Source organism: Littorina saxatilis, linkage group LG15 (genome assembly GCF_037325665.1).
Source record: "Littorina saxatilis isolate snail1 linkage group LG15, US_GU_Lsax_2.0, whole genome shotgun sequence".
Taxonomy (NCBI): Eukaryota; Metazoa; Mollusca; class Gastropoda; order Littorinimorpha; family Littorinidae; genus Littorina; species Littorina saxatilis.
In genome coordinates, this window is record NC_090259.1 from 23649623 (window position 1) to 23661732 (window position 12110).

At 41.0% G+C, this 12110-nt stretch overlaps 1 protein-coding gene across 4 annotated transcripts in view; it reads left to right on the forward strand.

Moving 5' to 3' along the window:
* LOC138948865 (oocyte zinc finger protein XlCOF6-like) overlaps positions 1-11697 on the forward strand; it is a 42923-nt gene extending 31226 nt beyond the window's left edge. For all 4 annotated transcript variants that reach the window (XR_011450104.1, XR_011450105.1, XR_011450107.1 and 1 more), the window contains one exon: positions 8727-11697. The gene's annotated coding sequence lies outside the window, so the exon portion shown is untranslated. The remainder of the gene's footprint in view (positions 1-8726) is intronic.
* The last annotated feature ends 413 nt before the right edge of the window (positions 11698-12110 follow it).

The window sequence follows — 12110 nt, forward strand, 5'->3', positions numbered from 1 at the left end:
AAAAAGAATTACAGTTGTGATGTGGAAATAATGTTTTAAAACAGAAAGAATATTATGTGTTAAAATTATTTCGGATAACAATTGTTTTTACGTGATGAACCTTTATTTTCCTAATAATTCTTTGGAAAAAAGTCAATTGTGGAAACAAGTAAATGAGTATTTAGAAAATTTAGATGGTGAGAAAATAATCTGTGGTGATTTTAATTGTGTTTTGAATAACGATTTAGATATTGTAAGTGGAGAAAAGCATAAAACGGTTGATGTGGTAAATTTCCAGCAATTCTTAAATAATAATGTCTAAAATGATGTTTGGCGCCTGTTTCACACAGATGAAAAGGAGTTTTCCTGGAGTAGGAAGAATCCCTTTATAGCCCGTCGTCTCGATTATTATACTGTTCAAAAAAAGAAACGCATAGTTGCTACTTGCCAAATTTGTTTTATTTTTCGAAAAAATTAACAGAAAATCCAATATTTAGATTATTTGTTTGAAATTTGGTATGGACACAGTTGAATGCACACACAGTTCATTTGCATCTTCAAATCAATCAGTCAATCAATACGATTGGGTGCCGAGGCTGTCAAGTCAGTAGGGGGTGTGACTGCCTTGAGCAGCAACAACTGCCCGGCACCTTCTGGGCATGGACTGGATCAGATGCCGGATATCTTGCTGTGGGATGGTGTCCCACTCCTCCTGAAGTGCCTGCAATAGATCGCGGTGATTTGCCGGCGCTTCTTCTCGCCTGCGCACACGTCTGTCCAATTCATCCCAGAGGTGTTCTATCGGGTTCATGTCTGGCGACATGGATGGCCAGGGAAGCACCTGGACATAGTGGTCGGTGAGGAACTGGGTGGTGAGTCGTGCTGTGTGCGGGCGAGCGTTGTCCTGTTGGAATATGGCATCCTGGTCAGCCAGAAGAGGAAGGGCGTGTGGGCGCAGAATTTCCTCCACGTATCGCTGGGCAGTTATGCGCCCTTGGATGTGCACCAGGGTGCTCCTTCCAGCGGTATTGATCGCCCCCCACACCATGACGCCTCCACCACCATGAACGGGTGCCTCATCCACACAGTTGGGCGCGTAACGTTCGTTTACTCTCCGGTAGACCCTCCTCCGACCATCATGTCGCTGGAGCAGGAAGTAGGACTCGTCGCTGAACCACACGTGTCTCCAGTGATTCCGGACGGTCCAGCGAAGGTGCTGGTTGCCCCACTGCACTCGGTTCTGGCGATGGCGGCGGGTGAGGACAGCTCCTCTGTGAGGTCTGCGAGCTCTCAAACCAGCTTCATGCAGGCGGTTCCGCACGGTCTGGTCCGATAATCGGTGTGGCCCGGGGAGAGCCTGGACAGAAGATGAGGCCGACAGGAAACGATTCCGGAGGTGGCGGAGCCGTATGAAGCGGTCGTGAGCAGCAGTTGTCGCCCTTGGTCTTCCCGCTCGTGGCAAGTCAGCAACGGAGCCAGTGGCTTGAAACCTGACCCACAGTCTACTGATGGTGCTCTGGGACACGTGGAAGTGCCTGGCGATTGCACTTTGACTTTGGCCTGCTTGTAAACGACCCAATGCAATTTGGCGGTCTTCTCTGCTCAATCGGGCCATCTTTCGTCGCTGAATTGTCGTCTGATTTCTTTGTGGCGAACAATCCGCTTTTATGGGTTTTGGAAGACATGGTGAGAGCTCAATATTCCTCGAGTTTCACGAGATTACACTGAAGCATGACGAGTGGTCATGCCAAATGAGCAATTTTGACATTGTAGCCACTGATAACGCATGCGTCACGTGCAGAGCTCACTTGTGGCAATGGACGAAAGGTCGACGACCAGATAAACATTTTCTGCAGTTTGGTGGATATCCTTGTAGCCATATAACTAAATTAACCAAATATTACAAGCTATGCGTTTCTTTTTTTGAACAGTATATTTTCGTTTCTGATCATTTATTTGATAAAACCCTTTTTTGTAATATTTTGTCAGTACCACACACAGATCATCGTCTGCTTGAACTCAAAATTCAGTTTGTAAATATCAAACGTGGTCCCTCTTATTGGAAATTCAATAACCAATTATTGAGTGACAAATTTTTTGTTGACCTGATGATTGATTTGATTGATGCCTTTTTATTAGAAAATATGGATATGAATGCTCACTTAAAATGGAAATTATTGAAAGTACGAATGCGTGATTTGTGTACAGCCTATGCAGCAGGAAGGAAACGAAAACAAACTAATTATTGTGTTTCTCTTCAGAGGGAATTAGATGAATCTGATACACTATTAGCCAATAAACCACAGGATGAGACGCTTTTGATAAAGAGAGAATCCCCCCGCGGGTTAGGGGGAGTCCCATATTGGTTGGGACGAGAAAGAATTTACCCGATGCTACCCAGCATGTCGTAAGAGGCGACTAACGGTTCTGTTTCTCCTTTTACCCTTGTTAAGTGTTTCTTGTATAGAATATAGTCAATGTTTGTAAAGATTTTAGTCAAGCAGTATGTAAGAAATGTTAAGTCCTTTGTACTGGAAACTTGCATTCTCCCAGTAAGGTCATATATTGTACTACGTTGCAAGCCCCTGGAGCAATTTTTTTATTAGTGCTTTTGTGAACAAGAAACAATTAACAAGTGACTCTATCCCATCTCCCCCCTTTCCCCTATCCCATCTCCCCCCTTTCCCCGTCGCGATATAACCTTGAATGGTTGAAAACGACGTTAAACACCAAATAAAGAAAGAAAGATAAAGAGAGAAAATATTAAATCAGAGCTTGAGGTACTGTCACTGGAAAAAGCCAAAAGTGCCCAAGTTCGTTCCCGTGTCCAGTTTATAGAAGAAGGGGAGAAGAACACCAAATATTTTTTGAACTTGGAAAAAAGTAAAGCCAATATGAAAATTATGGACCGGTTGCAAACAAAAGATGGAAGGGTAGTAAATACACAGCAAGAAATTATGAAAGAACAGGTACGTTTTTTTAAAGATGCATATGAAAAACAATCTGAATTTAACGAAGTGAGCGCACAGGAATTTGTACAAGATTTGAATATACCGTTTCTCTCCAATGACCAAAAAGGCAATGTAGATTCTGATATTACCAAAGAGGAATTAACAGTTGCTCTAAAACTATTAAATAACGTTTCAGCCCCAGGTCCAGATGGCCTCACTACCTGTTTTTATAAAGTATTTTGGCTGAAGATTAGGGATGTAGTTCATGCCTCCTTTATATCATCCTTTGCTAATGGCGAGTTATCGACCACTCAAAAACAAGCTGTCTTGACATTAATCCATAAAGGGAAAGAATTACCCAGAGATGATCTCGGGAATTGGAGACCCATATCTCTGACTAACACAGATTACAAGATCCTCGCAAACTGTCTGGCAAGGAGACTTTCAACTGTAATTTGTGATATTATTCATGAAAATCAGGTTGGTTTTATGAAAGGTAGGAAAATTAGCACAATGATTAGACTTATTGATGACACCATAGATATTATGAATACAATGGATAAACCTGGAGTTTTATTGGCAGTTGATTTTCGACGCGCTTTTGATAGCATATCCAAAGACTTTATTTTGTTTGCTTTTGATAAGTTTGGTTTTGGAGACAATTTTAAGAAATGGGCTTCGGTTATCATGAATAACAGTCAAAGTTGTATTAATTATACAGGGTGGATTTCTGAGCATTTCCCTGTGGAATCAGGCATCCGTCAAGGATGTCCATTCTCGCCGATGGCATTTATTATAGCCCTTGAATTGTTAGCAATTAAGATTCGTTCAGATGAAGATGTTGAGGGTATCCGGCTACCCATGTCACCTTTTGAGGTATCACCAATGAGGGTCCTAAAACTGCTCTTATATGCCGATGATGTCACCCTTTTTTTACATGATCAAAGAGATTTAGAAAGAGCATTACATATTTTAAACATATTTAAACTGTTTCCAATTTAGAAGTGAATGTAAATAAAACTGAAGCCATGTGGATTGGGTCAAACAAATACTGTACTGACCAATATTTTGGTCTTAAATGGAAACAGAAAGTAAAAATCGTTGGAATTGTTTTTTCAAACAATATACCTGCGTCATCAATTGAAGACAACTGGTCCTGTTTAGACTCTAATGCATCCTCCAAGGAGCTGGTTGGCGTTGTTAACTGTAGATCGGTCTTTTGGAGACAAGTATTGTTAACCTGGCTAGACAACAAACACATTTTGTATGAAAAGTATGATGCCACACCTGTCCCATTGATGAATCAATGTATATGGAACAACATGAATATACAATATAAACATAAATGCCTTTTTCAAAGATTTTATTAAATATCATATTTATCATGTAAAGGATGTCGTGAATGAAACCGGTGACATGATTTCATTTGAAGAATTATGTCAAAAGGTTGGTTATAAACCAGCCAGACAATTTGAGTATAATGCGTTATGTACAGCACTAAAAACAAAACTGATTAACGCATTGCCATACCGATATGTTTCCCGCAGTGGGGCACTGCGGTTATGAAATTAAAGGCCCCTCCTGTTTTTGGAACCGCAGGAGCTTTCTAGTTTGCTGTTAGGTAGATTTTTGGTTCCTCTTTCCTGTCATGCTCTCTTTTTCTTCATGAATTCTTTTCTTTTTTCTGCCTTCTTGCTCATTCACCTGTATTTTTTCCAAAAATCTCTTCTCTTGCCGCTTGTCTCGCGATTCATGTATAGTTTAATCTGTTAGTGTTCTGATGTAAGTCCAGCAGTAGATAGGTTAAGCCTATTTTAACATACTGGAAACTGGTAATCTTCCAGTAGGTATTAATTTAGTTTTACTAAAGCCTGCTGGGACACAAGTAATGGGTTAGTGCATTTGTAAACAGGAATCGCTTGACAAGTGGCCCCCTTCATCCCCCCCTTCCTCGTCCTGATATGGCTCTGCGTAGTCAGCTGGACGTTAAGCAACAAATAATCAAACAAATACCGATATGTTCTGTTGCAGGGTTTGACTCGTATTGGTAATATTACACCAAGGGAAATAAGAACTGTTTTGGTTAATGTCGAGGTACAAACTCCAAGCGCCTGTTCTTTTTGGCAAAGAAAGCATAATGTTGTTCTGGAATCAAGACACTGGCTGTTAGCTGTTAATTGTACAAAAGAAGAACGACTGCGTCTGCTTCATTGGAAAATTTTACACAGAATTTACCCAACGAATATTTTACTAAACAAGATGGGTTTATGTCAAACTAATAATTGTGAAGTTTGTAATGAACTGGATACACTTGAGCACTTCTTTTTTCATTGTCAAGAGGTGAGGAACGTTTGGAAACTATGTAAAGACTTTATTTATAAGCAAATTTATTATAATATAACTTTGAATGAAACAGATATATTATTTGGTTTTTGGAATGAAAATTTAAACAAGAGGCGAAGCCTTCAAGGCTCACGTAAGAAATCGACAAACAGTAACACAAACTCAATCACTCCGTCACACATACACACACACACAGTAAGCATAGGTGACACTGTGCAAGAAAGCGAGACACTAGATCTAGATCTGTCTGTCTGCATGTAGCCTACTTACAGGGACACGGCTGCCAACTAGTCTCGGCCCGCTCAAAATAAAAACAATGACCGAGACTTTCAGTAATTCCTTCGCGTGACGTCTAACCCTCTTAGGTCATAATGTGACGTCTTCACTGAAATGACGAAATGTTAAAGTTTCTACCACATACATACATACGCACGCACGCACGCACAGACAGACAAAATTTACGAACGCAAAGGCTACACTTCGTGAGCCAAAAACGATCAAATTTATTTTATAAATTATTGTATTATGATAACAAAAATGACCATAGGAAAATTTAAGTATGGGAAGAAGTTAGACTTACGTATTTTATTGGAATTAGAGTTAAACATAAGACAGAAGTTTATGTTTTGTATAATATAAAGTTGATTATGTTATACAGAAAAAGACCAAGGAAGAAGGATGCTCCCCGCCTTAAGAAAAAGAAGAAGAAAAAAAAAAAGAAAAAAAAAAATTCGGGCAATAAATATGGGTTAGAGCATCCTGCATGAAAAAAAAAAAAAAAAAGGTCATGTCAAGCAAGTCAGTGGCAGGGACCTCTTTTTCCACTGCCTATGATGCCAAAGTCACCGAGACAAACGTCATTATAGAAAAAAAATGTGCGCTCGCTAGTAGCCTAATTACCCTCGATGAATTTTTAGAACTAACACTCAGACCACACTCTCAGAGTGACGTTTTTTTTGCTTTGATGTAATAGACTGCCTCGACTCCAGGACATTTTCAGTAAAATACACGCAAGTACAGTATGTAGGATAAACAGAATACTACATGGCTTGCTGTTTCGTACCAGATTTACACTCGTTGCTTTTTCAAATAGTGAACAGCTCGCTTTCGCTCACAGTTCAATATTTAAAAAAAAAACTCAAGTAAATTTGGTACGACACAGCAAGCTATGTAGTATTCTCTATGTAGATTTTTGACTCACATGCGAAGCAAAAGTGAGTCTATGTACTCACCCGAGTCGTCCGTCCGTCCGTCCGTCCGTCCGGACGTCCGTCCGTCCGGAAAACTTTAACGTTGGATATTTCTTGGACACTATTCAGTCTATCAGTACCAAATTTGGCAAGATGGTGTATGATGACAAGGCCCCAAAAAACATACATAGCATCTTGACCTTGCTTCAAGGTCAAGGTCGCAGGGGCCATAAATGTTGCCTAAAAAACAGCTATTTTTCACATTTTTCCCATTTTCTCTGAAGTCTTTGAGATTGAATACCTCACCTATATATGATATATAGGGCAAAGTAAGCCCCATCTTTTGATACCAGTTTGGTTTACCTTGCTTCAAGGTCAAGGTCACAGGAGCTCTTCAAAGTTGGATTGTATACATATTTTGAAGTGACCTTGACCCTGAACTATGGAAGATAACTGTTTCAAACTTAAAAATTATGTGGGGCACATGTTATGCTTTCATCATGAGACACATTTGGTCACATATGGTCAAGGTCACTTTGACCCTTATAAAATGTGACCAAAATAAGGTAGTGAACCACTAAAAGTGACCATATCTCATGGTAGAAAGAGCCAATAAGCACCATTGTACTTCCTATGTCTTGAATTAACAGCTTTGTGTTGCATGACCTTGGATGACCTTGACCTTGGGTCAAAGTCACATGTATTTTGGTAGGAAAAATGTGTAAAGCATGTGAGTCGTATGGGCTTTGCCCTTCTTGTTAAAGTTAGGTCTAGCGCCATGTGATATGTGTGTTTAAATCTAGATCCATTTTTAAGCAACTTTTAACATAAACTACTCACAAAAAGTTAGGGAACACCCTTCATTTTCATGTGTTTTTGCAAATCGATGCTATTGTCAAAACTTTGCAAGCTACAACGCTGATCTTACACACACGCACAGAGTGGACTCCTGCCTTTGTTGTACAGGCTTGGTGTGCTGCACGTGCTACTTGGGCGTCAGTGGCTGAGCGTTGAGAATTGGTGAAAAGTTGGAAAATGTTACCGTTTTATGCTGACTCACCATTTTTTCTATAGCGTGTTTCTGACAAAATGATGCACAGCACGTGGAAACTTGATGCTTTGACTGTGAACACTGGTCACTGGTTACTCAATAAAAGCCAGGGCCTGGGCGGACCAGGGCACAACATCACGATGGTCGGACGACAGAAGTTAAGCCTGCTGGACAGAGGAAGAGCCATAGGGTGGTTCCAAGACGGTGTTGGCGTACGGGAGATTGCCAGAAGGCTTCTGTGGTGTGGTGGCAATCTCCCGTACGCCAACACCGTCTTGGAACTACCCTATGGCTCTTCCTCTGTCCAGCAGGCTTAACTTCTGTCGTCCGACCATCGTGATGTTGTGCCCTGGTCCGCCCAGGCCCTGGCTTTTATTGAGTAACCAGTGACCAGTGTTCACAGTCAAAGCATGCATGAAGCTTCCACGTGCAGTGCATCATTTTGTCAGAAACACGCTATAGAAAAAATGGTGAGTCAGCATAAAACGGTAACATTTTCCAACTTTTCACCAATTGTCAACGCTCAGCCACTGACGCCCGAGTAGCACGTGCAGCACACCAAGCCTGTACAACAAAGGCAGGAGACCACTCTGTGCGTGTGTGTAAGATCAGCGTTGTAGCTTGCAAAGTTTTGACAATAGCATCGATTTGCAAAAACACATGAAAATGAAGGGTGTTCCCTAACTTTTTGTGAGTAGTTTATATTAATTCCATGCGCCTATGAACCCGCAGTCTGCTTGTGACATAATGTGATATGAATGGAGCGAGGGAGAGGGAGAGAGAGATTAGTTTTGATATTATCATCCTAATCTTAACTATTATGAGTTGACTTGAGTCATTTGCCGCCTCGATATTTTATTTATGTTTTGTGTTGTTTATTGTGATACACTACACCTGAATTTCTCGTTGAGATAGTAAAGTGTTCTATGTCTAAACGAGGCGTCTGATTGTGGTATTATACAATCCGGCTGGCCACGCAAAATTAAATTCTTTGAAAAATGCTTGCTCTTTATGGAGGGCACCAAGGATGTTCTCAAGCAGTGAGTGTTTAAACAAAAGGGTGTTTGTACTGTGTGTAAAAGCCTGACAGTGTCTGTTACCAGAAACTGATGGTTTACGTGAAGCTGAGTGTGCCTTTAAGGTTAATACTTTTAAGAATGGATCATAATTCATAGCATATTCTGAATCGATTTGTCTCACTCTCCTTTTCAGTGCCAGTCAGGAAGGTTGTTGCCACAGTGAATGCAGCTGCCGTGCCTACAATGCAGACATTGGACAGACACACTGCGGTCAACAGGCACAGGGATACCTGGATGAACCAATATCAATGGATACAGACGCCAGAAACACAGACTGCAGTCAACAGGCACAGCGATGCCTTGCTGGAATTAGAGATACAGACGCCAGAAACACAGACTGCAGTCAATACTCATAGTTATACCTGGTTGAAACAAGAGATACAGACGCCAGAAACACAGACTTCAGTCAACACTCATAGTGATACCTGGCAGAAAGAAGGGATACAGATGCCAAAAACACAAAACGTGTGTAAAGTAGAACATCAAACAGTTTCAGTTCAATTGTCTAATGCCACACCCCTCTGTATGGGTGACAAGAAGCAGCAGGTTACAATTACATGCAGTGGAGAGAAACCATGTGGATGTACCCAGTGTGAGGTGATGTTCATCCCATCATTGGAACAACACATGTTAAAACACACTGAAGAAGAAGTACAGGGAATAAAGAAACACATGTCGGGACCTCATACAGGAATGGAACAGTTTTCATGTGCAGGAATGAAAAAGAATGACTTGAAGAAACACATGTTGACACATACAGGAGAGAGAAAGCATGCATGCACAGAATGTGGTGCCAGGTTTGTGTGTTCTTATCATTTGAAGACCCACATGTTAACACATACAGAGAAAGAGATCAAAAAGTATGTATGTGCAGAGTGTAATGCCAGGTTTTCACTGTCTTCTTATTTGAAGAAACACATGTTAACACATACAGGAGAGAAAAAGCATGCATGCACAGAATGTGGCGCCAGGTTCTTGCGTTGTGCAGATTTGAAGATCCACATGTTGACACATTCAGAGATGAAAAAGTATGTGTGTGCTGAGTGTGATGCTAGGTTTGCAGTGCCTACTTATTTGAAGAAACACATGTTTACACATACAGGAGAGAAAAAGCATGCATGCACAGAATGTGGCGCCAGGTTCTTGCGTTTTGGAGATTTGAAGAACCACATGTTGACACATTCAGAGATGAAAAAGTATGTATGTGCTGAGTGTGATGCTAGGTTTGCACTGTCTTCTTATTTGAAGAAACACATGTTAGTTACGCATACAGGGATAAACAAGTTTATCTGTGAGAAATGTGGTGCAGGGTTTGTGTTATCTGGTTCTTTGAAGAAACACATGTTGACACATACAGGAGAGAAAAAGCATGCATGCACAGAATGTGGTGCCAGGGTTGTGCATTTAAAGAAACACATGTTGACACATACACATACAGGAGAGAAAAAAATTGCATGCACAGAATGTAGTGTCAGGTTCTTTCGTTCTTGTGATTTAGAGAAACACGTGTTGACACATACAGTGATAAAACGGTTTAGCTGCGATAAATGTGGTGCAAGGTTCTTGCGTTCTGGTAATTTGAAGCACCACATGTCAAGATGTACAGGAAAAAAAGAGTTTATCTGTGCTGAATGTGGTGTCAGTCTCTCATGTGCTGGTGCTTTGAGGGGACACATGTTATCACATACAGGAGAGAAAAAGCATGCGTGTACAGAATGTGGTGCCAAGTTCTTTCAGTCTTGTGATTTGAAGAAACATATGTTGACACATACGGGAGAGAAAAAGCATGTGTGCCCACTGGCAGCATGTGGCGCTAGGTTTAGTCGGGCTGGTACGTTGAAGAAACACATGTTAACACATACAAGAGAGAAAAGGCATGCATGCACAGAGTGTGATGGTAGGTTCAAATGGCGTTATGATTTGAAGAAACACATGTTAAATCATACAGGAGAGAAAAAGCCTGCTAGCGGTGCCAGTGTCACACTGTCTTAGAATTTGCCATTTGGAGAAACACCACCATGCACCCTCCTCTCGAGGAAGAAAGAGAATGTACAGGGTGACCCCAAAAAAAGAGTACCCAAACAAAACGTCATAAATTGAACAAAAATAAAGCTATCTTCATAAAATTTATTTACACACACAAGTAGCCTCTGCATGATTTGCACAGACAATTTTAGCGTTCTAGCTTGTCTTTCAGGAAAGTTATGCTCATTCTACAGAACATGCTCCAAATGGCCTCCGCGCCGCTGCAGGCAAACTTGAACTCGCCGCGCAAAGTTATCAATCAACCGCACACACTCCTGTTGCGAGATTCCGCGAATGGTTGTTGTGATGGCTCTCTTGAGTTCTGTGATTGTCTGTGGGTTGTTCCTGTAGACGTTGTCTTTCAGGAACCCCCACCGTCGCGATATAACCTTCGTGGTTGAAAACGACGTTAAACACCAAATAAAGAAAGAAAGTAAAGGAACCCCCAAAGATAGAAACTGATGATCTGGTGGATTTAAATCCGGGGGAGGCCATTTGGAGCATGTTCTGTAGAATGAGCATAACTTTCCTGAAAGACAAGCTAGAACGCTAACATTTTCTGTGCAAATCATGCAGAGGCTACTTGTGTTTGTAAATAAATTTTTATGAAGATTGCTTTATTTTTGTTCAATGTATGACGTTTTGTTAGGGTACTCTTTTTTTGGGGTCACCCTGTACATTGTAGAGTATGAAGTAAGCAACAGATGGGTGGTCTGTTCCCATAACATTCTTAATGTTTTAAGTTTTAATGATGTGTTTTCGTCGCGATATAACCTTCGTGGTTGAAAACGACGTTAAACACCAAATAAAGAAAGAAATGATGTGGTTGATGCTTTTAGACTTTTTTACGAGTTTTAATTGCATTATTGTATGATGATGATGCAACTGGGAGGAAGATCCCTGTGTGGGCGCGCTTTTATGTATGATGTGCGTTTGCGTGTGTGGCAGAGAGAGTATGAGGGAGAGAGTGTGTGTGTGTGTGTGTGTGTGCTTGCAGAGATGGTTATGTTTATTTCTTCTGTAAATTATATCCCCTTTGTCTAAAGGGCTTTTAAAGCTGAGGACAATAAACTCTCAAAGCTACAAAGCGTGTCTCTCTCTCAGTCTCTCTCTCTCTCTCTCTCTCTCTCTCTCTCTCTCTCTCTCTCTCTCTCTCTCTCTCTCTCTCTCTCTCTCTCTCTCTCTCTCTCTCTCTCTCTCTCTCTCTCTCTCTCTGCGCGCGCACGTGTGTGTGTGCGTGTTTAGAATTAGAGCAATTCCCGGAAACCTACTGTGCAGGTCTTTATGAATCGTTACATACACATTTGTCCAGGTGACATCCCCAGACTTGATGATCCGGTTTTTCAATACAGTTCAGGCTGCACGTACTGTCACGACCTCATTTTTTTTAAAACAAACCTGCAAGCAAACAAACACGAACAAACAAACAAATAACAGATCAAACAACAAATTGAGAAATAACAGATCAAGTAAATAAACAAACACCCAAACA